This window comes from Protopterus annectens, chromosome 10.part0 (genome assembly GCF_019279795.1).
Source record: "Protopterus annectens isolate FY-2018-M chromosome 10.part0, PAN1.0, whole genome shotgun sequence".
Taxonomy (NCBI): domain Eukaryota; kingdom Metazoa; phylum Chordata; order Ceratodontiformes; family Protopteridae; genus Protopterus; species Protopterus annectens.
The window spans coordinates 138620357-138645465 of NC_056744.1; the positions used below are offsets into that span (position 1 = coordinate 138620357).

At 38.3% G+C, this 25109-nt stretch overlaps 1 protein-coding gene across 2 annotated transcripts in view; it reads left to right on the forward strand.

Moving 5' to 3' along the window:
- Positions 1-25109, forward strand: part of CEP112 (centrosomal protein 112) — a 3283222-nt gene that overhangs the window by 3026819 nt on the left and 231294 nt on the right. The gene's annotated exons all lie outside the window — the stretch shown is intronic.

Below are 25109 nucleotides of genomic sequence, written 5' to 3' on the forward strand. Positions count from 1 at the left end.
GACTGTACCCTGTGGTACTCCACTTGTCACTGGACTGAAGTCGGATTTGGAGTCTGCTACTTTCACAGTGTGGGTTCTGTCAGTGAGCCAGTTGACAACCCATCTTGTGACATAGGGATTTATACCTAGTTTAGTGAGTTTATCTATAATTCCAGAGTGGGGGATGGTGTTGAACTCCTTGGCGAGATCTAGATAGGCTGTGTGAACCACCTTACCCTCATCTATGGCTTTGGTGACTACTTCAAAGAAGTCAGTCAGGTTTAGGAGACATGATCTGCCTTTTACAAATTCAAACTGGGTGGGTTCCAGAGTTTGGAGATTACCAGTGTCTTTGTTTATAATTTCCATGATGATACGTTCCATGGCCTTGCAGACCAGGCTCGTTAGGCTAATGGGGCAGTAGTTCCCGGTGTCCGTGGTGGCTCCTCTTTTGTGGAGTGTGATAACCATTGCTGTGCGCCATTCAGTGGGCACAAAGCCTGAGGTGAGGCTATGATTGAACATGGTGCTTAGGTGGGCTGCCAGTTCATTTTGTAGTTCATGTAGAATGCAGCCTGGGATGTTGTCAGGTCCCATGGATGCTGTGTTCTTTGCTTTGGAGAGTGTGTTTTTTACCTGTGCAGGTGTGATTACAGGAACTTTGCATTCTTCCGGTATAGAGATGGGCCCTTTAGGGGGTGAGGAGGGTAGTTAGCACTGAACCTATCTGCCAGGATGTTGGCAATATCAGTTGGTTCTGTATATTTAGTGCCATTGTGGTGTAACTCAGAGCAGATCTGAGTGTTGCCACTGAGATTCTTGACATAGCTATAGAATGCTTTGTGGTTGTCTTTAGAATCAGTGGCGATTTTGTTTTCATAACTAGCTTTGGAAGAATTTGTGAGGGATCTCAGCTTCTTACTGAGGCTGACCAGGGAGTTCTTCCAGTCATGGGATTTTACTCTTTTTTTGCAACAGTTTCTTTCTTCTGTTGTAGAGTTTGTTTATGGAAGGGGACCACCAGATTGGCTTCCTTTTTTTTGGAGGATAGCATCTTAGTTCTGTTAGGGATAGCACGATCCATGCACTTGTGTAAGTGCTTATAAAGTGCATTTCTGTAGGATTCAGCAGTCATAACTCTGTTGTCCATCTCCATGGGTGTTGTGAAGTTTGCCACTTCTGTCTTAAGAAGCGTGAATTTGGCTTTGGAGAATTTTTTTTACGGTGGTTTCCCTAATGGGGGGTGGGGGGGTTGAGGGCGGGATGTGGATGTCTATGCTGATTAGCTTGTGGTCAGATCTAACCAACAAGGAATTGACCTCTGTTGTGGAACACCGGTCACCCATGTTGGTAATGACCAGGTCTAGGATATTGCTGCCCCCGGTGGGGGTGTGGATAAGTTGATCCAAGGCGTTGGAATTTATGAATTCCAGAAAACGTTGAGCAAAAGAGTTGGTACATGAGTAGTTTTCCCAGTTAATGGTGGGGTAGTTGAAATCACCCATTATTAGGGTATTGGGTTGTACCCGCATATTTTCCAGTGTATCAAGAAATGAGGCATGGGAATCCTGGGGCATGGTGGGGGGTCTGTAGCAAGTTACAATTTGGATTGCAGTCTTGCCCAGAGTTAGTTGCACTTGGATAATCTCGGATGCATTATGCTTAGCAACTAGCCTGGAGATGTGGATATCCTTAATGCATATGGACACGCCTCCACCTTTAGTGTTTCGGTCCAGGTTAGGTGGCTGAAAGGTATGGTATGAATTATAGCCTGATTCTTGAGAATTTTTACTCTGGGGACCTCTGCTTGAAGAAGCTACATGCCTCTAGAGCTTAAAAACATTATGGTTATATATCATGGAGTGACTAAAATAAACAAGCAAAATATCAGGTTCTTAATAATTTATATCTTATTCATGGTAAGGGCTGGTACTTGATCAAAAGAATACAGCATGAGTGACCAAAGAAGATCTACCTTTATGACACACAAATTACCTGTAGAGTACCATGGTATATTTCTATTATAAAACACCCGTTTTAAAGTTTTATATGAAAAAAAAAAAGATATGTGACATTCATCCATTGACGGATAACTATCTTATCTTTTTCAAGAGTATGGAAAGCAGGAGAATATCCCAATGCTGAATGGACATAAGGCAGAGAAACTGTCACACACACACACACACACACACACACACACACACACACACACACACACACACACACTTAATTTATGTATTTGAGATGAGGGAGGAAAGTGCACAGACAAAAAAACTCAAACAGAAAGAATGGTGGACATGGAGATTTCCCACAGAAGTTACCTAGTAGGGAAATTCACCGAGCACAAGGTGTTAAGCGTCAGCAATAATAATTATGGTAACACTTCATATGTGTATTCCATAAAACCAAAAATATTCTTGGTCTGATTTCAAAAGGTTGATTACTAAGTGTATCATTGCTGTGAATATTTACATACTATACGTTATCTTAACATATTTTCTGTATTGAAAATATTGTGTCTTTTGTGACTGTGTCAGCATAGTAACTAGTTACTTTGTACTGTTGCATTGGATGATGTTTTCTCTTTGTGCCACTTCGGCCTGGGTAATTCCTGTCTTCGGACTAGCAGTAAAGTTAGCAAATGTCAAATGAATTTATAAATAGTGTCTCTGGTACTTTGTTTATATGCACAATTTCTTATAATTTTGTATTACTCAGTGCATATTTACTGTAACCTTTAGCTCTGTAGGAGAAAAAAAGACCATGCAATTGTTTTTAATTTTAAACTGGACTTGCTTTGTGTGAGAGAGGTGCTTTTGTTTTAACTTACTTTTCAATTAAGAATTCAGTTTGTTACTTAATGCTGAAATTACAAGGTAGACAGTTACTTTCAATTATTTTGTGGACTCTTAACCACAATGATTTCTCCTTTCTTGTGTCTTATACCATTTATTAGTGGGATATAGCTGGCTTTACTTTCTGATTATTGTATAATGTGGGAAATGGAAAAGTAAAAAGCATTATTGTACAGTATTTGAGCAGAACATCGTAGGTTCATAGAACTTATTTTTCATACATGCTAAACACAGAGAGGTCGATTAACCAAATTGTAAAACAAAGTTAATACTTGGCTTAGGAATTACTTTCATCATTGCCAGAGCTGATTACTAAGTTTGTTCTTTTTTTTTCTTCAACACCTTTATATTGAATTCTCACATTTTAAATGACATAGGTACCCATACACTGTAGAAAAGAAAGCAAGCCATAGTAACATTTTTTTCATTATTTATGCATTATACATTTGTGTTTTTGCGTTAGCAATTATCATTTACTCCAAAATTTATATCTGTCAAGCAGCTGTCCACCAGGGGCATCAATGTTTTAGCTGAGGTTTGAGATTTCATTTTATCAGTGCTGCCACTGCATGGTCTCTACCATCTATATTTGTACAACCTACATCTTGGAGTTGTACCTAAAGTAGATGTAGGATTTGGAAGAGCGGTACTGTAAAAAGTAATTTTAGATAAAAATCTGTATTTCACTTGGATAAATTTAGCCAGGTATTCAGTACTATTCTTGACCCTGCTTACAGCAACAATGCTGTCGCCTTACTCTCTACACTTCTTTGTTTGTGCCTTTCGGCTTTTCCCGGTTAAGGGTCGCCACAGCGGAACTCCGGTCCGCTAATGACTGGCAGATGATTTTTTACGTAGCGGCTTGCCAGGCCTGATGCACAACCTTCAACGAAGGTACGCCCATTCATGCATGTCTCCACGCAGAAGACACTCTAGCTGAGAAACCGGACAGCGTCTTACTGTAAGGCGACAACGCTACCGCAGCACCACCACCGCGGTACACTGTCTACACTTCTAATAAACCTTTTCATTTTTTGGGGGACTGTTTTATCTCAAATCAAGGATTATTGGGTTAATTGCAAATTAATTTTTAATTATGTGATGGCTGCAATCTTTGTCAATAGTGAGAGCATATAGAGTGAACATTGTGATGAAACAGACATAAAGCAAGGATGCTTGGCTGTATCCCGTACGTGTGCTGCTCTTCTGCACATCACACCGAGGCTCCATCCAGCCAGTGTATTTACAAACTACCTTGCATGTGATGTGCAAGTTTATATAGCTCAGAGCTTTAAAAAATAAGAGGTTATGTAGTGTAAACTATATAAATCAGTGTCTTTGAAATATAACTTATTGTGGTTATAAAATGATGTCAGGTAATTAATTATATGGGATTTGGTGCCGTGACCGAATTATGTGATCAGAATGAGAAGAAGCACCCAATCCTATGAGTTACAGTAAGTCATTATCCTCACTGCTTGTATGTTCTGATGGGCAGTATTCCTAAGAACTGGCCACTGCTAAGCAGCACACAATGATCATTTTGGTAGAGCTGAATTGCTGAACTATATTTAGAGCCACGCCTAATTTGCATGCCTCTGAATCTGATGAAAGTATTTTTGCCAAACTCTTTGAATGACTAACCATACAGTTGTAATAACTGTATAGGCAGCATCCCATTGAGTAGACTTGCTGGGAAGCATTGTGTTTTGTGACTAGAGTCTGCTCAGTTAACGAATTTGCCTTCCTATTGAAATGAGCAGGTACAACACAGCTACTAGCCAGTGTTACCCTGTGCGGAAATGGGTTTTTCTCAAACTGCTCTGCTATGCAGTTTCCCTGTAACAAGGCCCTTACTGGCCAGCAGTGACTTAACTTGCTTAGGTTGTCCCCAAAATATCACTACTGAATTCCGTCACTGTGCAGCTAAACACAAAGGTTTCAGTCACTGTTCAGATGGCATTAAACTTTTAAGAATCATTTTTCATTTGTATAGTATACAAGACCATGTAAAAGGTTTATTTGTTAAGTGCAATTCATTGGAGATGTTGCAGTGAGCTACTTCGTCTGAACTTTACCCAGCTGCCATTTTCCATTTTCCACTTACATGAAAAGAAAAACAGCAAAATTGGCAAGTAAACATCTGCAGATATTCCACTGTGTGTGTGTAATAAATTACAGAAAGAATTTAATCAGTTAACTGATTTAAGCCTACAGCGCCCTTTTTGTATACTTCCAGTTCACACCCACAGCTCCTCGTGGCATCCAGATAATTTTTGTTCCAAGCTTCTTTAACTGAGTGACTAATCAGCTAATAATTGGCAGTATTACAAAGTGCAAAGAATTATTAACAAAATGACTCTAAGATTGTTAATCTAAGATGTCCTGCAATACAGAAATTAATCAATGAACGTGTAACTTCTTATTCGTATTTTCATATTTATATTATTTTCATAACTAAGAGCTCCACATATTATTGAGGGATGTAGTGTGAAATGCCATGGGGAAATTAGGAAGATTCATTGTCAGTATCCCTTGATATTACTCTATACCTGATGTGTATGTCTTTGTAATTATGAAAATATTTCTATATGTACTTAATACTTCAGAGATCAAGCAACTTGCAAACTGTTGCATGACATCAGATGAAACCTTAGATGTTCCTGAAGAAAACTGTCTTTGATATTTGCATTGTAAGTTGCACATCTTTAGAGATAGTCATTGTTATTTATATTGCAAATGATACGATGAAGAATATGGTGCTATACTTCTGTAAACATCTCCGTAAACATGCATTCATAAAGGAATTTCTTGTTGTTGTGTTCTAACAATATATGTCTAGGTAGTGCAGTTTCAAAGATATGGCAATTTGTTTATGAAAGTTCAGCAAATTAATGTAATTTGGGGTTTGTATGCATTATAATATATTACAGCATTTTTGGAAAGGCTATAAATAGACTGGCTATCATCACTGTAAAGAACACTTCTTACTGATAATGTTGTTATTTGAAGAGTTTTAATAACTTGTATTATTCACAAAACACTTACATTTCTTTACCTTATGCTTTTTAAGTTTATTTTTCAGAAAATGCTCTGAAATGTGAGATGTGTGTAGGCTGCTAGATGTGTGATATTCCACACCACATAGATGTTAATGAGTTAAGTCTAATTCAGACTGATAGGAGACACGTTGGTTAGACCCCCTACCCACACCCACCCGGAATATTGCCATTTTATCATAAATCTCCTGGCAGATACCTGCAAAATGACTACTAATCAAAAGTGACAGATTCTGAAAAAAATTTGAAACAGTAGTTTACCTTGAGTTTTCTGATAATGGTGGGTGTTAAAGGATTACACTTCCAAATCTTCATTCTTTTGAAAAGGAAGTACTTTGTCACAGAAAGTACATGGGAGGAAGTGGGTGGAAAAAAAAGAAAGCACAGACTGATTTCAAATCCTACTACTCTCCTGTCTTTAGAAGTTTGATACTTCAGTATAATAATTCAGTTTAATATAACAATAACCGATAGCGTCAGTCTGGTATATTGAAAATTTGCCCACGGTTGGTGTGGTTTAATCATATGAGGGTGAAGCCCGAGTGATTAAATAAAGCCAACTGTGGGTAAATCTTCAATATACCACACCACGGAGTCGGTTATTGCTATTATACAATATTATTTAAGAAAAACATACTTACTTTTCTTAAATAATGTCTTTGTATAATGCCTCCATTGTGCCCTTCCTCATTTTCTCTGGTATTCTGCGGCTTTCCTGATGTACTGCGCATGCATATGGGACTTGTGTTCCCACTCTCATGCAGTACATCAGTGCTGTGCAAAGGAAGCAGTGGAGAAAAGAAGATCTCCATTGCTTTTTTTTAATTGACCAAGAAAAAAGAAACCGGGAGACTTTTAACATTCATGAGAGATGGGACAGAGAAAATAAAAGCGTAATTAGGTCAGTTTCTTTAGTTTTCCAAAACGTACTTGTTTATCCTTTTATTTTTCTCTGCACCATCTGCCTTGTTCATTTGAGGTCTTCGGTTTTGTAAATTTATTAAAAAAAATATAGAAAAGTAAGAATTTTATGAAATATACCAATGGAAAAAAGTCCCGGTGACCGGATCTTTTTCCCTTAGTATATTCTCGAATTTACAACGAGCATGCTTGTTGGGCTGACCAAGTCAGTGTGCCCCTTTCTGAATATTACTGGCCAGTCATTGTATAATAAAGAATAACCTATTTTCATTCCAAACATGTTCCTGTTTGGGATATAAAACATCTTGGCTACATTCATTCAATAAATGTGGTGAAATGCAAATGCTGTATAAGTAACTTTCAAAGTTGGCATAATGAAGAATGTCCATTATTACGTATTATACTTCGAACTTGGTACTACTGCATTTACTCTTTTACAGTTTTATTCTTTTATCATTACTGAATTGATATGACATGTTTGAGGGTCAGTGGTTTTGAACTCCTGTATTGGGTTTACCTGCATCTGATGTGTATGTTCTTCAGAGGGTTCTGGATCAATCCACAGAATTCTTTTTAAAAAAAGCTTATTTGCCAAGATCTGTATTTTTAAGAGTTCTGTGCAGTAAGTGCTATTCACTAGATAAACTGCAGTAGAAAACACTACTAAAACACACAAGGAATCTTCTTCAGTTAATAATTCATCTTCATCCCTCATTTATCTGAAGCTCTGTCTGTGAATCCCTCCAGCAGTTCCTGAATTAATGTAAAATGTATATTTAGCCTTGGTTTAGCAAACTTTTGGCTGGAACATTAATTCTGCAAAAATGTGTTCTTTTATTTTTTTCTCACCAAGCTACACACAGTTAATAAAAATATTAACATGCCTGCCAGATTTACATTTGTAGATGCCTCCCACAGTGCTCACAGGAATTTCTTTTTTAAGTTTTCTTATTTCTATTTTTTCTTGCTTGATCGGTGATGTTTTAAATTAAATGTGGGAGACATCTGTTTTTCTTCAGAGAAAAGGGAAACAGCATTAAAACATTTATAAAAAGTACTGACATATTGGAGGAAGTGGAAAATTTAATTGACACATTCCTGAAATCTTTTATAGTAAAAAAGCTGTGCTTTTTATTTCTTATTGTTTTATTTATTTTTTATTTTTTTTTTATTTTGCATGGTAGTATCTTGCTATTTTTTTCCCCATACGGCTTTTCAGACTATTCATCACTCCTTGCTTAGATGCATCTACGTGCATGTAAGTGTGGTTGATGGCATATGTAATTTAGGGATGGGGCATGGGGAAAGAAAATACCTCTTAGGTCATCAGTTATTCAAATATCAAGTAAAAAGTATGAACTGTAACATATGTCAGATTGTCTGAAAAGCTAGCTTAAGCAAGTAAAGGCACAGAACATAACAGCTTCATGATTGCTGCATTTTCAACCTTGACATTGCTAAATTGTGACATTAGGGCCCCGCCCCAAAACTGAGATCTTCTGGAAGTTTGTTTGTTTGTGTCTTTCGGCTTTTCCCGGTTAGGGGTCGCCACAGCGGAACTCCGGTCCGCTAATGATTGACAGTAGAGTTTTACGTGCTGGCTTGCCGGGCCTAACGCACAACCTTCCACGAAGGAATGCCTGTTCACGCATGTCGCCACACAGAAGATGCTCTAACTGAGGATTGAATGGGCAACGTCTAACTGTGAGGTGACAATGCTACCGCAGCACCACCACCGCAGTGAGATCTTCTGGAAGTGATGATTTAAATTTCATGTAAATGTGTTTTGGATTTCAATTATATCACATTGGAACTGTGTTTTTCCATTTAGTAGCATTTGCTTTGTAACTGCATTGATGGGGGAGGGGTGATGGATTATAAGTGGTGTTTTTTGGCATTATACTGCAGACCTGTGGAAATGGGTTTGAATCTCATAAGTATCCCTTGTACACACGTTATGGCTATGAACAAGTAGTTTGATCTTTCCAGAATAAAAATAATAGATGAAATATATAGCATACAATGAGGTGCAAATATGAATGCTGTTGCAATCATGTCAAATCATTGTGTTTTTTCTAATTATTAAAATGGTACAGCATGTATAGACAACACATTCACAAGGAAACACCCCTTGCATTTGTAACTGTATGTTTCCTTAAGTTAATAAATATTTGTGAAATCTGATGGATTTTATGATTGCAACAACTTGCAGCATTTAAGGTCTCCAGTGCATTTCCTATTCTTTACTGTCATTGTATAACATAGTACAATGTTTCTTCTCTCTGCAGATAAATGAATGCATCCACTCAAATGCTTTGCAATAGGAAATAAAACCATAAATAAGCCCAGGGCATTCTTCTAGCTACCAGGGGATCTCATTTCAGTCTGTTTTGGTGCCTTTGTTTGCCTTCCAGCAATTCTGGTAATGTGGTTCCTGGTTCCCAGAAACTACTCTTATTTACTCTTTTTAACTTCTCAAAACTAGGCTTTTATCTGGTGTAAAAAAGTATATCTCTCTCTCTCCCTGCTTTCTATGTCTAGCAGTCTGTTGCATGAAAGTGCTTACATTAATTCAGCACAGTATTATATATTCATGCTTACAGCAGCCTACAGTTAGGGTGTTACTGACAGAAGAAAAGGCTTATTAAGAATGATAATTGTTCTTTCCATAGACCTGCATATGATGATCTGTGAATATTTCTTTCTATGCTGTAAATTATGGAAATAATATGAATCAAGATGTAGGCAAACTGCATTTCGGTTTTGAAAAAAAAAGACCTTACTTACCTAATTTACCTTGCAATTATAATAATACATTTCTTGTGAAAAAAATGAATATGCAAGGAACAACGTTTAAGAATGTCGTGCTACCAGAAAGTAGGACACACTAGCGTGGCAAATATTAGTTTGACTAATATACCGTTTTCAAATGGAAATTAGTCATGCTGTGTCTTATGAATTTAAATGCCTGAGAGTTGATTATATTCAATTTGGCATTGCAGAGGATGAAGCCCACTCTATGGTAGATGAGTGGATGGAGGGTTGCCCGAACAAAGGAACAATGTTTAGAATATGTCTTCATTTTTATAAATGTTTTCATTCAGAGTGGCATCATATGAATTTATACCCATTGCCGTCACACGCTAGATCTTTGCTGGTATCTGACACACCTTTTTAGGCTCTTTGCAGACAATATGCCCCTTGATTTCAGATCCTGCTATTTATTTTGTTACCACCCTCTTCTGTACCTTTGTAATAGTAAACAGATTGTCACATGAAGGGTGTTTCTAGTAATAGAATGAATATCTTTTGAAGTCTGTATGATTTTGTATATGCGTTGAAAAAGTGACATGAAGAAGTGTCATGATTCTGTTGCTAATACTGTAACACATGGCCAGTTTTATGGGACAAGGGTAGGATGGCTACCAGTGAATGTGGTCTATTTACTGGCCTTAATGCCTGAAGGAAAGATATGGGCGGTAGCTGTGGTGCAGTGCTTAGCATTGTTGCCTCACAGCAAGAGATTGTCCAGTTCGATTCTTAGCTGGGGTGCCTTCTCTGCGGAGTCTGCATGTTCTCCCTGCAGTCACATGGGATTCCTCCCACATCCCAAATACATGATGTAGGTGGATTGGACACTCTAAATTGGCCCTAGGTGTGAGTGTGTACATGTATGTCCCTTCTGTGGAAGGTTGTAATGTGGACCATTGTTTCGCTGTGGTAACCCCTAAATTGGAAAAGCCGAAAAAGAAGAAGAAGAATGCCTGAAGGAAAGGTGTAGTGGCTAGCTGATGGCTGTCCTTCACTGGAATAGGGGTTTATGGTTCCTCTATTGCAGGCCTGTCACACGATAAAGGGCAGAGACTGGCTTTTTCCACTGGGCAGCTACACTCAAGAACCTAAAAGGCATGTTCACATATAATGCCTATGCATGATCACACATTCACTTGTAATGAAACATGTGGAGCACATGTGCACAATCACATGTTCATAGTTAATGAATGCAGAGCAGTTGTACATTATCACATGATTACATGTAATGAAGCACGTGGAACACATTTGCATGGTCACATTCATAACTAATAATGCATGTGGAGCAGAAGTATATGGTCACATATAGTCAAGTATGTCGAGTACACCTGCATGGTCACCTGTTCGCATGTAATGAACCACGTGGAATGCATGCATGGTCATGTGCTGACTTATAATTATGCTTTCAGAGCACCCGTGCATTTATTTACTGTATTTTATTTACTTGCATTTGGTTGACCAAGATCAGCGAACGTCCACATCAGCAATTTCTTTCCCTGGGAAAGAATTCTCTTGCCCTACAAATACCAAGACATCACCACAAACATTACAAAGTGGGGGGCTTCGCCCCACACACCCCCAATGTGCGTGCCCCACACACACCCCTAACTAAATATACCAACTCTGAGATCGCACTAAGAAAAGAAATCACTGATGTGGCCATTTGCTGTTTTCACAGTTCGCAGTTTAAGGGTCAATGAAGAGGCATTCGATGGAACGCCTCTCTGAGGAAATAATATAGACACGTGTTGTCTTTACTACATTTGTTGTTCTTTATCTGCTCATTTCACCAGGTGGCGGTCTTTACTCTGAGTACTTCTGTGGCAGAGATTACTATGAAAGCTAAATTTAGGCTGTGCATTTCTGTAGTACAATGTCGTAGAAACTGATAAAGAGGTAGAAAGTGCATTTTGTGGCTTCTAGCATTAACTACATTTTCAACCTAAAAAGATGGCTTCCCCATGTTAAACGTCTTTCAGAGCATTCCAAATTACTTTCTTTGTTGTTTTCTTGATTGACGACTTATTTATTGTGCTGAGTAAGTCAACTCTTAGTGACATTTTGCCAAGTTACTATTTGGTTTAATAAATATTAAATTAATGGTTGGTGTTTGTTGTGCTGTTACTGCTTTGCCATCCCAGTTGCTTATAGCTTAATAAACAGTAAATGTAGCTTTAGCATTAGTTTAACTTGCATGTATTTCCCTGCTGTTCTCCAAGTCTTTGTTCTTTTCTGATGTACATTTACATAAGACTGAGTAATATCATTTCACCAACCTGTTTTTCTTTTTTTTTCCTGGAGTGGTCAGATGCCTTCCCTTTTAGTTTTTGATATTTAATATCCGTCACGGGAAGAGGATGTGTAACACTGTAATCCTGAAGATAGTCCCCTTTATGTCATACAGCTTTAATTCCTTCGATTTCTCTTAATGTCCAGAGGGTGGAAGCTTTGGTCTTCTTACCTCCTCACAAGAAATCAGGATTCCTTTTCCTCAAAGGGATCTGGATTCATCAACCTGTCTACCTGGCTCAACAGACAATGCAGAGTATTGCTGTTTCCCAATGATTTGTAATTGTCTATAGTTTCTTTTAAGAACTGCTGACTGGTCCTTTACATTAAGGCGTCATGGTACAAACAACTAAGAGGAACTTGCCTGTTCCAATGGTGCCGAGTCATGGTCCTTATGACAAATCGTTTGCTTAATGGCCGACATGCTGTTTGTTCTGATTGTTGGATTTTTGACTATGCTTCATATGCTTGTAATATAAGTGATAATCCTCAAAAAGAATTAACTACAAATGGGTATGTGCAGACTCCCTGGTCATCAATGGAGTTCACAGGTGTACTTGTCTTCTTCAAGCTCTAAATATTCTCAAGGACTCTGACAAGGCATCATCTAAGCCTGTATCAGCTAGGTTGAGGCTAGTTAAACGGAGCGCTGAAAGTAGGAACGCAGTAAAACAGATTCATGTACATCTCTTTAAGAATGGACATTCTTTATTTCTTCTTGGTGTACAAAGTAAGCGCCTTTAACCAATGACTTAGTTACTAAAACTGCTGCCATAAATTAGCTGTTTCCATCTCCAAATGTACCTTGTAATTTTGTTTTTTCCCTATAGATATGTTCATATCTCTCAAAAATACATATATGTGTTTACATTAATTGTTCTGAGGTAGATTTTGATTAGGCATTTTTCGCATGTTCTGGTATAATATTTCTTGTACTTTGTGGCTATGTCTTTAAACACTAGATAAAAGGAAGATGAAGAACTAATGAGCATTTCCCAGCTTGGGGTTTACCTATGTCTAGGACTTTATGCAGGATGTGAGAATAATTCAGTCCTTCCAGTCTTTGTGCTCGTCTATAAAACATCACGTGTGAGTAACTTTCATACTCAAAACAATTGTGTTTCTGCATTCTCATTTTTAGGGGAGAGATTTCCCATGTTTTCTAGATAAAAATGAGGCCCATTATATCAGTATAATAGTGAGCCATGGCTACAAAAAGGTGTCAGTTTTGAGATCATATGAGAAGGGTTTAATTTCAATTCTATATTTATTTTTTCAGGAAAAGCAGTAGAGATGGTCATAATAAGTCACTTGGATGAAGAAAAAAAAGACACTTGTTTGTTTTGTACTTTTCAGCCAGTTGGTCAAACTGCACTTTTATTTATTTTACATTTGTTAACCGGGATAGTCCAGCTGGATACATGTCCATTTTCAATGGAGGCCCGGGGAGAAAAGCTCCAAAGAGACAATTTTACGGAACATACAGACAAACTTGGGTACATATTTCATCTAGATCCATTAGGCTATCTAGTTATTAACACTTATAGGTATAAACTACAGATAGATACAGTTTACAACAGTCAATAAACAGTTTTACATTGTTCATACTAACACTGTTACATGTATGTCATCATACCTCTGATGTGGTATACATTTATATGCAGGTAACAGATAGGACTCTAGTTTAGGACAATAGTTACAACAGTACTGGAGTGGATCAGGTATTAGTCTGGAGTTGAACAGGAACATAGCCATTTGCTGCTGAGGTAGTTATAGATAGCTTTTTTAAATGTAGGTAGGGAGGTTATCAGGGATATGGATGTAGGCAGGAAGTTCCAGATTTTGCCCACATAAGAAGAGTGAAGGGAGTCACCAGCATGGTTGTTGGATCTAGTAACAGCTAACTGTAATTTGTCAGTTGAGCGGAGTTGCCTAGGACAGGAATATTGATGGACAATGTTAGCCAGTGAAGGTGATATATTTTGTTGATAGAGTAGCTTGTGAGTAGTAACCAGCTGACTATGAATAAGTAAGTTTGGTAGTTCAAGCCAGCCCAATTGCTTTAGGTTTAGGCAGTGATGTGTTCTGTAGAAGCTGCTAGTGGCAAATTTGGCTATCTGATTATAGCAGGTTGTCATTTTATTGATTTCTGTTTTGGATAAGTTAATCAAGATGGGTGAGGCATACAGTAGTGTTGAGAGAAGGTGTGTACGTGCAATTGTAGTTCTAGCATTATGGGTCAGGAATGCTTTGTTTGTAGAGGCTACCTAGCTTTTTGTTAGTATTTTTAATGGCCAGATTAATGTGTACATCAAATTTGAGCTTGTTGTCAATAGTAATACCTAGTAGTTTTGTCTGGGCTTCAGGTGATATGGGGATACCATTATTTGAGTGGATAGTAAAGGTGCAGGTGGGGGCAGTATTGTTGAGGGATGAAATAGCAGGAGTTTGGATTTTTTGGGGTTGAGTATCAAGCCATTCTCAGTGAGTCATGTTTCCACTGAGTGAAAGTTATCCTGGGTCTTTTTCTGGAGGTCTGGTAAAGTAAGGGGCATTACATATTATAGTTGAATCATCTGCGTATTGTATAAGGCTTGAACTTTTTGCAACTGAGTGGAGATTATTTGTAAAAATTGAGAACAGCAGGGGGCCCAGTATAGATCCCAGAGGTACTCCGGATGTTACAGGTAAGAGTGGAGGCAAGTTATTATTCCATAGTACTGCCTGTTGTCTATTGTTGAGGTAGTTTTTAAACCATGAGACTGATAAGTTATCTAATCCTAGGCTTGCAAGATGGGAGATTAATTTTTCATTGTTGACCATGTCAAATGCCTTTGATAGGTCTAGGAAGAGGGCTGAAGAAAGCTTACCATTATTCCTGTTGTGATTAATGGTATCTATGATTGCTAGCAGGGTGGTGGTTGTGCTATGTCCTGGCCTTTGATAGGTCTAGGAAGAGGGCTGAAGAAAGCTTACCATTATTCCTGTTGTGATTAATGGTATCTATGAATGCTAGCAGGGCTGTGGTTGTGCTATGTCCATCGATACCCATGCTGTGTATTTGATATGAGCTCTTGATCAATAAGATGTGTCATTAATTGATGGTGAATACATTTTTCTAATATTTTAGCAAGTGGGGATAATATTGCTATAGGGCTTTAGTTAGATATGTCATAAGAATTTCCCCCTTTAATGTGGAAATTGTTCATTTCACCTTCAGGGAGCAGTCAGACCAGAGCTGACCTTCTGTATAGGATTTTGTTAGTGAATGCAGTTTATTTAGATTCTAACTGCATTTGATCTTAGTACACTAGTTGAAATACCTTACACCTGCATCTGACTTGTGTGGAGAACAAAGAATACCGTATCTTCAGATATTTAGATAGTTAGCCTTTGAATGACAGAATTTCTTTTGCAAGAGCCTTTTCCAAAGGTATTGCATAATTGTGTGAAAGAAGGCAAGAATGTGTTCTGTCCTTCTGCTGACAACGTTACTGAAATGATGGCTACTATGAGAATGGCCAATTATTGACATTTTTGTGGTACTTTATCCCTATAGTGACCATTAAGCCTCCTGCTAGGATACCCAAATGATTAATTTTTTCCCCTAGGAAATGAAAGTTTGGTGTTGATAATGGTGCTGCCATTCACTTGGAGGTTGAGGACTTTTTTTAATGCACCCAAGGCCCCTCATCCAAATGGCAGCAGTGTAAGCTTTACAGTGGCTGAAGTCAGGAAGTGTGTGTACACTTCTACGTCTGCACATGTTAACTTAACGCTAAGTAGGCACTGCTCACAACAAGAGCATCGCTGTGCCAATTACTGTAGGTTGCCAAATATATACCACAAGCAGCCAACGGTCGATCTTGTACAAATAAAATCTGCAAAAAAAGAATCAAGGTGAATGCTATGGTTAAAAACATGTACTTTAATCCAATAAGTACATAAAAACATACAATGGAGGCATAAAAGAAAAATTAGCACTTTCACACCATAAGTGCTTCTTCGGATCTAACCCATCAAAAAAATCAACCTACTTTAAAGAAACTGCCAACCAATAGGATAGTCACATCAATGAACTGTGATATAAAAACCTGCAAATGTCAGCAATGCAGTGGACTGATGCCACCTCCCTCCCCCCTAAGATAGGTAAGCGGACATCGGTCACTCACTCTCCACCTTTCCAGCTGACACTGCCCCCCAGTGTCTGTGCCACTGATTGTACACAAGTCATCTTGGTTGTAGTCAGGGTTTTATATCCCTCTGCACCACCTGGCCAGGGGGATTCTTCCCATTTGTTACTGATTGCACCTTCCTTTCAGACAGTTGCAACATAGTATCAATGAGCTTTATAGAAAGCAGCCTGCACACTCCTAAAGAAAGTGCATCAGAAATCTCAACTGTCAGGATAAGGTCAAATTTCACGTCATCTGATTATAATAACAGAATTGTCAAGACCATGGCTTCATTGGTACTCTATGCAGATCTGCCTGGCTCAGAGCAGGAAGTGTGTGTGTGTGTGTGTGTGTGTGTGTGTGTGTGTGTGTGTGTGTGTGTGTGTGTGTGTGTGTGTGTGTGAAATTACTTTTTAAAATAAACTTGAAAGGGCTAAACTGCAGTTTTCTTAATGGAGGAACACTATAACAGTAAACCATAGCATTTGAGTTTACCTATCTTATGTGTTCTTTAATCCAGGTAGAATTTTCATCATTTATGCTGTTATCCCAGTGATGGCTCCTGAGGGTCTCATGTTAGCATCCCATGAGATCTTGGTTGTGATCTAGGCCGTCTCATAGCTATATATATATATATATATATATATATATATATATATATATATATATATATATATATATATATATATATATATACATATGATTTATTATTGAAATTGCAAAGTCCCTGTAGTCGAATGGCAAATGTTCAAAAGACACTTTTCCAATGGGCAGAATGCCAAACCAGAAAACATTGATTACACTACAGCGAATGGGTAGTGTAGTTCGATTATCTGAATTCAGCATTCTGAGTGGAGATCACGGTTCAGTGAGAAAGAGGGAATTAACCCATTTCCCCACTGTAGAGTGATCTCTGAGTTGGTATATATAATTTACAGGGCGTTTGGGGTGTGCAGGAGGACTTGTCCCCCTGCAAAATAGTGAAAGAAATGTACCATTGACTATAGAGTGTAACAGTACATTAAGGTGCATAGCATGGGTGACTGATGTCACCTTCTGCTCTGTCGAATACATCGAACTATGGGTGTGGATGTATTCATTTTCAACATGACTGCTTTTTCCCGGTATGTATTCAACATTTCAGGTCGACATTATGACTGGTCAACCGACACTCTTTTGGGCATAATTCTGTCTGTGTAGTGAAGCATGTTGACTGACTGTTAGTTTTTTCTTCAGGAATCTTCAAGAAAACATAAATAAAACATTATACTGTGATTGTAGTAGGTTACTACCAGACTGTATATCATACAAAACTATCTTCTAAGAAAATCAATAGCTGGGAGTTATGAAAAATTGTAAAGTTAAGTTTAGTAAGGAAAATCTTCAATTAAAGCAGCAATAAAATTGAAAAATATTTAGTTCCATCTCTATTTCTGAGGAAGATACTAATTTAAAGACAACTTGCAAAACTTGGATATGCAATCATTATCAAAAGGACTGAAATTCTTCTGAAAGACCTTGGTGCTTTCAGTAAGATTTAGTAGCCACCCACATTATATCTCCTGAGGTCTTGTCAGGTCCAGGAGTTTTGGCTCTGCATGAGCCTAGAACTTTAATATTAGTTAATCAGTTAAAGTCATCACAGCTACAGTTTGTCTCTGTCTAATCCCAGTCTTTATTTCATTATCAAACCTTTGATTGATAGCCAGTATAGTTCAGGAGATTGTAATGATACAGCAGGGACTTCCATCAGTATCTTTGTCAGACCATATTCAGTCTCTGGGTAGAACACAGAACTGTGAACTTTTGCTGTACCTGTGAAGGTTCCAGAGGGTGAAAAGAAAACCCCTTCTCTTGGCTCATCTAGCAATGAAAAATATTGCTATAAAATCCAAGTACATTTTCCTTTTCTCACAAGATTGAAGATAATTCTGTTTTAATTGCATTAAATTTTTTAAGAGAATTTATCAGCTTACCTAAGTTGAGGTGGAAAGAACAATAGGTTCATAGGTGTGTACTAGGCTAATTGCCCTGGAGCCTTTACAAGCATAGCTTATAGAAGGGCCCTGGCATCATGCCACCCGATGTTAGTTTCCAGTCCCTCTATCAAGTACAGCCACTGCAGTGATCCCCGGGGTGAACTTTCTATTTCCCATCCACTCATCAAGATTTCTCTTGAAGAGGGCCAGTGAGGTGCTTTGCTTGACATGTATGGGAAGTCTGTTCCAGGGCATGGGCAGTCTCTAGGTTACGAACCTGTCCCTCCAGCATGTTCTGTTGATTGTGGTAATGATGTTGAGGTCTCTGGAGCATGTGGTGCAGGGGGATTGGGATTTCTTTAGATATAGCATTTCTAACAGAGCTGGGTCATACATGGCCTTGTAAGTCAAGCAGAGATCGGCTCTTAGTAGACGATATGAGACAGAGAATAGCTGGAGTTTTTTGAGTCTGTCCATGTTTAAAGTCTAGGATGCTCTTCATGAGGTACTTTTGTGGCCTTTCCAGCTGTTGCATGCGTCTAGTGAGGTACATGCCAAATGGGGCATTATACTCGATGATTGGCCTAATGAGAGAAGAGTAGAGAGAGTTGATGACCTCTTTCTTCCTAGATGCAAAACCTTTGGTAATGAGATGTGCCACATAGAAGGACTTTCTGACCACAGTGGCAATGTGTTGGTTGAAGGAGAGATTGCTGTCAACCTGTGTTTGCAGATCACTAATTATGCCTTCAGTGCCCAGTGAGCTCTCATTGATGTGGGAATTAGTGGGAACTGAGTTTTTCCCAAAGGGGATGACAACACATTTTTTGGCATTAAGCTTAAGGTCATGGTTTCGACACCAGTCATTGGTCTCAGGGAAGCCTTTCTGTAGGATGTCTACGTCACTTGGGGAGTTAATAATGGCTTCCAACTTGCAGTCATCTGCGAACTTGGTCAGCCAGAGTCCCTCTGTGTTGGCCTGGACTTCTGAGAAGTCGATACCAAACAGGAGAAGACCTAGGACTGATCCCTGTGGGACTCCACTCGTGACTGATGGGCAGTCTGACTTGGAGTCTACTACTTTCACACTTTGGGTTCTGTCTGTGATCCAATTTGCAACCCACCTAGTGATATAGGAGTTGATGCCTAGTTTGGAGAGTTTATCAATAATTCCTGAGTGGGAATGGTATCAAAGGCCTTGGCCAGATCAAGGTAGGCTGTATGAACTGCCTTGCTCTCATCCACAGCTCTGGTGACTGACTCAAAGAAGTCAACCAGGTTGAGCAGGCATGATCTACCTTTCACAAAACCAAATTGCATGGAATCTAGAGTTCAGAGATTCCCTATATCCTTGTTAATTAGTCCATGATGATGTACTCCATAGCCTTACATATCAGACTCGTCAGGCTAATGGGTCGATAATTCCCAGGGTCTGTAGTCACTCCCCCTTTTTGGAGAGGGATGACTGTAGCAGTGTGCCATTCAGTAGGGACAAAGCCTGAGGTAAGGCTGTGATTGAACAGGGCACACAGATGTGGTGCCAGTTCACTTTGTAGTTCATGTAGAACACATCCAGGGATATTGTTGGGTCCCATGGAAGCTGTATTCTTGGCCTTGGACAATGCAGCTTTAACTTGTACTGCAGTAATGCTGGGTGACTGGCATTCCTCTGATATTATGATTGGTCCTATGGGGGGAGAAAGGGGTAAGGTTGGCACTGAATCTGTCAACCAGTATGCTGGCAATATATGTTCACTCAGTATAGGAGGTACCATTGTGCAGTAACTCATAGCAAACCTGGATATTGCCGTGGAGATTCTTGATATAACTGTAGAAGGCTTTGTGATTGTTTTTAGTGTCTGCCACAATTCTGCCTTCATAGCTGGCTTTAGAGGTTTTGATGAGGGATCTCAACTTTTTGTTGAGGCTAATAAGGGAGTTTTTCCAGTCTTGGGACTTCACCTTTTTCTACAACAGTTTCTTCCCTCTGTTGTAGATTTTATTAATGGCAGGGGACCACCAAATTGGCTTTCTTTTTTGGAGGAGAGTGTCTTGGTTCTGTTGGGTGTGGCTAGTTCCATGCATTTATGCACGTTTGTATAATGCACTGGTACATGATTCAGCAGTTATGCATCTATTTTCCATTGACATGGGTGCCGTGAAGTTAGCCACCTCTATTTTTAAGAGCCCAAAGTCAACTTTGGAGAAATTTTTCATGGTGGTTACCTTTGTGTGGGGGAGGGGGGGTAGGTGAGATGTAGATTTCCGTGGTGATTAGTTTATGGTCGGATCTAACCAGGAAAGAATTGACTATTGGTTTAGAGCAATGGTTGCCCATGTTAGCAATGACCAGATCAATGATGTTGCTTCCTCTAGTGGGGGTAAGAATGAGCTGGTCCAGAGCATTGGAACTGATGTATTACAGGAAGTGTTGGGCCAGTGTATTGGTGTATGAGTAGTTTTCCCAGTTGATGGAAGGGTAGTTGAAGTCACCTAGTATGAGAGTTTTGGGTTGGACCCTAATAGTTTCCAGGGTGCTTAGGAACATGGAGTGAGAGTCTTGGGAGACTGTTGGGGACCTATTGCAAGTTACGACCTGAATCGCCATCTTACCCAATGTTAGCTGTACCTGAAGTATATTGGATGCATTATGCTGGGCTACTAGTCTGGAGATGTGTATATGCTTTATGAATATGGAGACACCACCACCTTTGGAGCTTCAGTCCATGTTCTCGGGTCGAAATGTGTGGAATGAGTTATAGCCTGGTAGTGCAAAGGTGCTTTCTGCTGATTTAAACCAAGTCTCCATTACAGCACAAATGTTCGATGTTCTCCATTTTGAGGAGTGCTGTGAGCAAGTGCATCTTGAGATTTAGACTTCTAGCACTGAGCAGCATGACCCTCAGATTGCATTTGTCTGTAGCTGTATATATAGCTATATATAGCTATATAGAAAGCTATATAGAAAGATGACAAAGCCCCATGATTCATTGTGTTTTGTAATACCACTTCAGTGTACTTTCCAGGATGTTAGAGGTTCATATGTTCATAGGTAAGTATTAGGCAATCAGTCGGCGGACTATTTCAAGCCTAGCCAAAAAATCCTATTCAAAATTTCCTTTTAGCCTCAAGGAGGGCAAGACAAGATAGACCAGTAGAGAATGTGAGGCTTCCCATCCATTTTTTAGCTAATAGAAATGTCCTTAAGTAAACTTAACATTGATTGGCTGACCTACATAAAACATTGGGTCACTTTCAATACGTAACTCTTGCTTCAGAAGAAGTTCCAGCAGGGTTATCAGCTTTGTACATTAAATCATTAACACCCACGTTACATTCGGCAAGACCTTGTAATTTGGACACAGCTGTAATGGGACAGCAAATACCAACCATGATGCTATAATTACAGTATTCTGGGGTGCGTTAAAACCTGTGACAACACAGATCTCATTTTATTGTTTTACTTTTTTCTAGTCTGAAATGTTATTTTATTAATTTCATTGATGGTGCTGCATGTATATCCTCATACTATAATTTAAGCATGCTAGAGCACTTGAAACCCTGCTGTACTGTAGGTGTTGCTACTATAGCAATTGATGAGTGCTCAAAATCCATGTCTGTTTTCCTGCCTACCTTGCTTGTACAAAGCTTAAACTGTTATGCTTATTCAAAAATGTTCCCTACCTAAAAAAGACCTCAATAGGTTCTCAGTCCGCTCACAGTTTAGAGTGAAATCTCATTTGCTTGAACTTCCCACACTGTTCATATCTGACTTAACAGCATTCTGCATTCAAAAACATTCTACTTTATAAAGTATATCACAGGGCAAATGTCATGCTAAATATCATCATTAAGCCAAAAAGACTGTGTCATATGGTACCATTGGGATGTTCAAGTAGCATAACTCCGATGTATCACTACCTTCTATGAGCAGATAGATTATACAATTATTATTAAAGTAATATTTCCATCTAAATGAAATGCAAAAATAAAATGAAAGATAATAAGCATATTACATTATGAAACAAACAGTTAAAATGCACCATAAGAATATGCAAAAGATTTGTCATACCCTTACTGTGAAAATGATTGTCATATGTGAAGAAACAGAACAGTTTTCTCAAGATTATTCAGAACGCTGTGACTTATTTTAGCAAGATGGCAACTGCAATACCTGATTTCAGCATAAAGTCGTCAACACTGTACACGTTGACTTGCTACAATGCACATGTAGAATGACAGTCTCAGCACATGCAATATAAAAAACACACACAAAAAAGAAAACATATTCTTTCTTTTTTTTTTTTTTGCAGGCAGGCATCCTGCTAATTATATATGCTGACTCCAAGATCACACATTTCTCAGAGAAACGGAAGTCCTGTATACCTGTCAACCATCTGTTTAGTTGACTAAATTCTGTAAACTAAACAGATTCCAACAAAACCATAATTCGTCAAAAGCAGTGGATACCAGATTATATCTGTATATGTCTGTTACCTATCTATCTAGCTATCTATCTATCACCCAATCATCTATTTATTATCTATCTTTTTCCTTGTTTGGCCAACAGTGTTTAACTTGGCTGTAATCAGACCCATTTTCAGAAGAGGCACCACACAATTACATTTCGGTTTGTCATCATAATAGTAATGTATTATACAGTAAAACAATATAGTCTATAGATGTAGAAAGTGAGAAGAAAAAATAGCAAATATGGTGTCTGATATATATATATATATATACATATATATATATATATATATATATATGTGTGTGTGTGTGTATATATATATATATATATATATATATATATATATATATATATATATACATATATACACAGATGGATATGAAAACACAGTTTTGAACATGTAAATCCCATGTTTGGAGATATAGTTGGAGTAAAATGACCCTCCAGCAATGCTGTTTGATGTAGTAGTGATTAGTAGAGATTTATCACTAGACTGCAGGTTCTTGGTTGATGAGTATTAATGCTTCAAGGTGTTTTTTGGGGTTGGACAGTTTTCTTTCCTGTATATTGGACTGTATGCACTGATTAATTGCATATTTTAGATGCTGTTGTAGCTGTAACCAGTTTAATGGTTGTAAAGATGAACAGTGGAATGCTTTAGATGGAAGGCTGGCAGCAAAGCTTACTTTATTTTTATAGAATATGTCCAGTTTTGTTTTTAGTGCTGAATATAGGCTTGTGAGAATACGGGATACATAAAGAATTGATGGGTGAAGATTAATTGCTGCGGTAGTTTTTCTAACATGGTTGGCAAGGTACACTTTACTCCATATCGTGAGCTGAATTTTGGTGATTATTTTCATTATGTGTGATAGATACATGTTGGTTACATTTTATAGGATCATAGGTACTCACTAGAGCACTGATCTGTGAGGATCTTGTAAAGCCTAACCTTACATTCCCTTGGTAGTTTTTAGCCCTTATATTTTGCATATGAAAAGCTGGGCTGGAAAGGGATACATTTGGACATTTACATGTTTGCCCTGTCTGTGAGGGACAGGGGTGTTAAACCAGGGGTGAATTTGTGGTTACACATCCATTGTCCAAATTACATTTTGACTGAGTAAGGGAAGTACTTCACTTTTTGTGGAGTGGAGAAAAAGATGGTTTCACAGAAATGGCATTCTCTATGATGCATAGCAGTCCTACTAGCATGTTATATTTATGTTACAAAGAGATTGAACTCTCTTAAGTAGTTTTGTATGTTGCCATTAGGCTTGCGGATGTATAACAGGACTGATAGGATAGGGTTTGTTGAGGCTGTATGTGCAAGACAAAGGTTGCTTCTCAGTAGCCTGTATGGCACTGAGAAGAGAGACGAGTCTTTGAGATAGTCATACCTTTCAACCTGGAAACATCAAAAATCTGGACAAAGGCCCATGTAAAATAGGTACAAATCTGTACGCTGAATAACATAAAGGTTGCATACATAATTATGTAACCTTGCCCAGTCTGATGGAATTGTGGGATACCAACTTTCAAAAGTAAACAGAACAGACAACCAAAATATGGCCCCAGAGTCCTCCTGGGCCATTCCAATGTCCCATTACTTGGCTGTTTTGCCCCATTTACCATAAGCACTGTAATGTGCACACGGCTTTACTTCTACAATGATTATTTTGATTTCATTTAAAACTTTTATTTTACATTTTATAGCACAAACACCAATAGACATCGGCTAAACAATGCAATGCAGTATCACAATGAAGATAGACTTAGCATTAAAACTTCTCTGCCCTTGAAACTCATATTCATCGAAACAGCATTGAAACGCACATTCAAAGAAAATGCATCTGGCCAGTGGCGGATAAAGGTTACCTTTGGGCTGTTTTCAAATCATAGCCTCCTTGCTCATGAAACATACATGTGTTGTTTGATATACCTTCCTGATTGTATTATATATGTATAATAGTACACTTGTTAGAGTGAGTTTTAACTTTATTGTTTTGAACATTTTTCCAGTATGTGATGAAAGAAAATGTGTGAACCAATGACAAAACTGCCCATTTCAGAACATTTCCATCATAAAAGTCTACTCAAACTTCTGCAGTCCACCAGTATCAGTAAATATGCACAGTCTCTGCAGAAGTAAAAGTCATCTAAATAATTCCACATTAAAGAGATCTGTAACTAATGAAGAGGTTGCTGCAAGCAAACAACTTAATATGTCATTGTTTCATCTACAAATAAAGTGCCTGTTGCCCTTGAGGAATAAATTGCCTACGTTACATTCAAAAAAATGATAAGCTAGTAATATTGCAATACGGAATGGATAGCAAACTGATACAGGCATCTCCGTCAAAGAAGACATTCTCAGGACTGCAGCATCCACCCCCTTCAAAAGTGCAACACAGTACAGTATCAGCAGTCCATCTACACATTTTAAACATTGCTTGTATAGTCTTAGAAATGTTGCTAGAATAAAATGTTTTGTGTTACCATGCACTTCCTGAAAGATAGGAAGACTGAAACATAAATGGCTATCATTATTTAGTGAATGAATTCAAATC